Source organism: Bombina bombina, chromosome 10 (genome assembly GCF_027579735.1).
Source record: "Bombina bombina isolate aBomBom1 chromosome 10, aBomBom1.pri, whole genome shotgun sequence".
In the NCBI taxonomy this organism is placed as follows: domain Eukaryota; kingdom Metazoa; phylum Chordata; class Amphibia; order Anura; family Bombinatoridae; genus Bombina; species Bombina bombina.
Genome location: NC_069508.1, coordinates 28,316,777 through 28,322,677, shown reverse-complemented (window position 1 = coordinate 28,322,677; position 5,901 = coordinate 28,316,777). Strand labels below are relative to the sequence as shown.

General features: G+C 33.5%; 1 pseudogene; it reads right to left on the bottom strand.

The window, feature by feature from the left end:
* The window catches only part of LOC128641114 (calcium-activated chloride channel regulator 1-like), a 67,529-nt pseudogene extending 61,920 nt beyond the window's left edge, over nt 1-5,609 (bottom strand).
* Between the last annotated feature and the right edge of the window lie 292 nt (nt 5,610-5,901).

Sequence of the window (5,901 nt, the reverse complement as noted above, 5' to 3'; positions counted from 1 at the left end):
TAGTTGTTTAAATATTGAGAAAATAAGTGTAAAGTTTGAATGTCTATTAAATAATGGGAGCTGCCATGTTGTAACTTAGATTACTTTCTCTGCTGTGGCCAATTAGGGACAGTTGTAAATAGGTCACTAGGATGAGCAGCCAATACCTATGGGGAATATAACAGTGTTCTGCACTTCCATTTCTAACAGTAACTGAAAAGCTCACAATTTCAAAATGGAATTACAGGAAATCGACAAAATAAATAACGAAAGTATATTCCATACTTTTTTTTATATATACAATTTATAATTTTATATTACCATCTGAAAGTGTTTAATGTCCCTTTAAATTGAGTTTTTATGTTAAATGTTGACTTTGCTTATGTTCATGTTTGAGAAAGGCTGTATGTTAAAAATATATCCTCAATAAAAATATTTATTTAAAAAAAAAAAAAAAAAAATTGAGTTTTTATAACTCCATCTCTCTTTTACATTTATTTATTGCTATTCTTTCCCTGTGTCTGCCAACCTATTTTTCTCTTTTTCTTTCTGTACCCACACCTGATGATTATTTATTTAATGTATTCCTCACACCAGTTAATCCTCTTGTGTAATTGATATTTGGTGCAGTAGGGATTTGCATCAATGTCAGAACAATCCTGAAATAACTTGTTTTAAATGCCCTTATTTAAGAATGATATGATCTCAGCTTTAATCACAATGCAGATTCATTTTAATATTTGTATTCTCACTAGCCAGTTATTTGTCATGTACCTACATTGAAATCAATCTGTATAATTACGCTGGCATTTACCATTTCAAGGTTTTAATGTAATTCACATCATAATGTTGGTAAGAACTTAAAGGGACAGTCAACACCAGAATTTTTGCTGTTTAAAAAGAAAGATAATCCCTTTATTACCCATTCCCCAGTTTTGCATAACTAACACAGTTATAATAATTCACATTTTACCTCTGTGATTACCTTGTATCTAAAGCCTCTGCAAACTGCCCCTTATTTCAGTTTTGACAGACTTGCATTTTAGCCAATCAGTTCTGGCTCCTAGGTAACTTCATGTGCATGAGCTTAATGTTATCTATATGCTCCACATGAACTAATGCCTTCTAGTGGTGAAAAACTGTCAAAATGCATTCAGATTAGAGGCGGCCTTCAACGCGTAATAAATTAGCATATGAGCCTACTTAGGTTTAGCTTTCAACTAAGAATGCTAAGAGAACAAAGCAAAATTGGTGATAAAAGTAAATTGGAAAGTTGTTTAAAATTACATGTCCTATCTGAATCATAACATTTTATTTTGGATTTGACTGCACCTTTAAATTTACATTGTTATTAAACTTTTTTATAATTGCATTTAACCTTCATTAATGGTATACATGACTCACATTTTAATAATCAGCTACTGCTGTCTTGTATTATACATGTAAGGTATAACATTGTTATATGCAGACAGCACGTTGTATTCATTAGGGAACTAAGAGAATCAGGAAATGTGCAAGAATCTGGGAACATTTACACAGCATATGTAAAGGCAACTGCTTGAAGATTTCTTTTAGTTTAATTTTTTACTTATGTTTAATTTAACTTATAGGTTTTGTTAACATATAGGGTTATAGCTAATTAATTGATAGTTTAATTGATAGTCCTTGTTTTGATTAGGTTGGTTTATGTTTTGTTGCATTTATATTACATTATTTCGCATCACATTTTCACATATAGCTGTATTTGTGTCATGTGTGGCATTTTATTACATGGATTCATACGTCATACGTGCACGTCATATCATAAACATTCATACCTCTTACCTAGCACGTCTTTAGATATTCATAAGGCCTAAGTTTTTAAAGTTTTTCATTTGCCTGGTACGCCCCAGGTAACTCTGCCTCCTTTACAGATAGGGACTGACACGTTTTTGGTCCCGTGCATGTTTGAGTTTTTGTTTATAATTGATTTACTTTCACCCTAGTGAATCCGCTCGCTTGCACTACATATTTCTGATTTTATGTTAAGGAACATGAACATTCCTACCTCTCACTTGTTACTTTATTAGTCACGTACAATAAAGTTTGTTGTTTATTCTCACTATTATGTCTCTGTTCATTTGCACCACGTTTCTCGTCTGTAGTTTCATACGTCATACGTTCATGTCATATCATGACGTTACTACCTCTCACCTGTTATATTTAGGTTATCATTTTTTAATTTGCCTGGTTCGCGTTGGGTAACTTGGCTTCTTTCCATTTTCAGTCTCGTGCAAGTCAATATAGTTACTATGTATCGGTTCGTTTATATCACATTCTTCTGATATTTCCGTAAATGTATATTTGTTTAATCTGTTAACTAAATTATTTTCTCTTAGTTATATATGTTATGTCTCAATCCTCACACATCGCTATTCACCTAGGTCCTGCCGTTTCCTACCAGTGGATCGAAGCTCAGGAGTACACCTTCATTTATGTTTTTAACTATCGCTAAGTTCATGGCTGATTTCAGCACAGGAGTATTTCTTACCCGGCAATACTATCTGAGTCTCCCGTCCAATCATTACTGTCTCTGCCTTTGCGGTAGCCTCAGGTGTGGTTGCCAGTACCCTTGTTGTCACTCCGGTACATTTTGTGCCCGCTAACATCTAGAAGTTTATTAGAGGCCGAGGGCTAGGTTGAGAATTTCACTTCTCTCCTGGTTGTGGCCATGTTGTAGCTGAGTTTTAGTCTTATGTTTGTGGTAGTGTCTCAGTGGCTGTTAAATTTAAGACTTAGATTTAGCTGCATTCTCTCTGTCCTATTTTTGTTCATATCTTTAGATCCTTATATTTAACTTGATACTGCTTTTCTGTTTTACTTATGTGGGTCTAGTTTATCAGTGTTGGCACGGCTTATTGATGTTTATTCCAGCAGTTTGGGATTTTCTCCTCATGTAGTCACGGATGCTGCAGCTTTCGCAGGCTATGCTGCTATTTTTTGGCACTCTTTTGCTGTCAGGGCCTTCACCAGATGATATTTTGTTTATGCCTAGGTTTGCTTGGATTTATTTGTTATATTATATCTTATTTTAATCTTAACTCACTGTGCCTGGTAGCTGTCTTGTACCAGCTCATGTTTTAGTCTTCAGTTAGACCTAGGGATGGCCGCTTTCCTTCCCCCTTCTTTCTTCCCATACTTTTACCCTTTTCCTCATACATTGCATGTTTTTGTTGGATTTGGCCTTAATCTTAAGTCACTCTGGCCATTCCCTTATAATAGAAGCGGCATTAGCAGGCTCTCGATTTTGGGTTCCAGCTCATGTCTTTGAGAGGTTAAGGAGATGGATTTAATTTTGTATGATAGATATGTTCTTGATCCACAAGTTTGAGATGTTACGTGCCTTTCTTTTTTGGTTGTTTATTTGTTATCATATTTACTTTATCCTATTTTGTCTCTTTTTGCCCCCTTTTAGGCATACTGACCATGTGACCACGGCAAACCTCATGTCACTTTCCATTTACTTTATTGTTTGTTTATTGTTCCATTTCAGTAAGACTCGGAGTACAAATATATATATGTGGTTTACCACTTTGATGAAAAAAAATCCTATTATTCTACTAAATGTAAAATAGGGAAAATAATACTTTTAATTTTATATTTAACTTATCCTCTTCAATTTCTCTAAATTCTTGGACTAGTTGGTGTTTTAATGCAGTAAACTGTTACAAATACTCACTGCCCTCCTAAACCCCACAAATCCTTCTGCTAAATTCATAATTTTTTTTTTAGCTATTTGCTTTTACTGAGTATTCTAAAAATATATCAAAATACACAGCTCCAAACCTTTATATCTTGCCACTGTATGTGTTTAGACCAAACAAAACTTTATCTACATGCCAAATCTCATTAAGATCTGTTCAATGTATTTCACTGTAGGTTCAGCTGATTTTTAAAGTTAAGATATGGAAAGATTCCTTTTTTTCAACAATTAAAAATACTTTAATATGCTCCGTTAATATCTTAAAGGGATAGTAAAGTTAATTAGACATTCATGATTTAAACTGTGCATACCATTTAAAACAACTTTCCAATTTACTTCTATTATTTAATTTGCTTCTTTCTCTTGTTATCCTTTGCTGAAAGGTTTATATAGGAAAGCTTAGGAGCAGCAAAGAACCTAGGTTCTAGCTGCTGATTGGTGGCTGCATATATATATCGATTTTCATTGGCTCACCCTATATGTGCTGAAATGTTCCATTCCGTTGCAGGAAGACTTAATTCAATACCGAACTTCCAACTAATTTGAATAGGATATCTGCAACAAACCTGGGGTGCGAGTCATACACGGGGTGTTCCCAGAGGGGGTGGGGGGATGAAATGTCTTGTGATGTTTCTCATCCCTTTTTGCCATCCTCTATGTGATATATATTTGGGGATCTTTGTCCTCTTTTTGTACCACCTGAACATACCTGTGACTAGTATGTCACCATTTTCAGCAGATTTGCCTATTACACTAATATATGTTGAATGTACATCTTAATTCATAACATCTATCCCTTGTATCTCTTGAGCAAGCATATGGTAAAGCATATTGTATACATTTAAGAGTTTAAAAAACATATGTGTATAATATGTTCCAAAAACGTACATGTATGATATGCTTAATAATGTAAATTCTTATCAAACACATGGGTTAAAAAAGCACTATAAATATTCAAGTTGCTATAAATATGACACAAAGTTTGTCACATGGCTTTTGGTTTATGTGACAACATTGTATACACTTGTATTTAAATGCATCTACACACTATTTGATTAAGCAAATTTATAACACAGATATTATAACCTACTTAGCATAATCTGAATATATAAAGTTGCCTTGTATTTGTATGTGAATGTATACAACTGATTATTGTTTTTGTTTTGTATATTGCACTACCGGAAGTGTCATGATCGCCATTTCTGGTTTCACCTAACACTCGAATGCATGGCTTCTGTTCCAACACATTATGTTTGGCACCACTAGGGAATGGGGGTATGTACGCCATTTGCATTCTGCACACTATATAAATGTGTTATTTGTCACTTGTAAGTTGTTCTGAAGGGCATATAATATTCCCTGAAACATCAATACATTTTTGACACCAATAATGTCCTAAATTCCTGTGAGTGCAGGTTTGGATATTTACTTCATACCTGCACCCAGGTGGCTGAACGAAGGAGGGTGGATCCGCTTTTTATATTGTTTATATATGTATATCAAAGTACTATATATATATTGAGTGTGTGTGTTATTTTTAGAATTGTATATAAAATAAAATTGATTTCTCTTTTGCATCACTTGAGTGAAAATATTACATTTTATCAAGTCTAGTGACATATTAGAATATTTATTTTAGAATGTCTACACTTTAATATCCAGTTCTTATATTTATTCAAAGTTGTATGATTATAAATCTGTTTAGTTGTTATTTGATTCTGCATCTCTGTTGCCCATAAAAATATGTTTTTTGCATTTGCCCTTACCTGAATATTTGTAATTAGTTTGGCATCTTCTGTAGAGTTTGGATTAATTGCAATAACAATATCTTCATATCCATTGTTATTAATTTTGACCATAGAACAATTAGTTCTATAGAGAACTTGCAGCAATATCACTAATATACACAATTTGCAGAGTGCCATTGTACAAATGATAGCTGCACATGAAACACACGTATATATATAGCCCTGAAAGATTTGTATGTTTACTTTGCTGTATCTGCTTTCATTCCATCACTGGACAAGTTAGAGGATATGTTATGATTAGTCAATGTTGAAATCAAGCCAATATGATAATGTATTTCTTGTGAATATTCTACTTCCTTGTTTTCTTTTGAATTTCCCAACAAATACAGCAGATCATGTCCGTCCGACATTTGATAAATCTACCCCTATGAA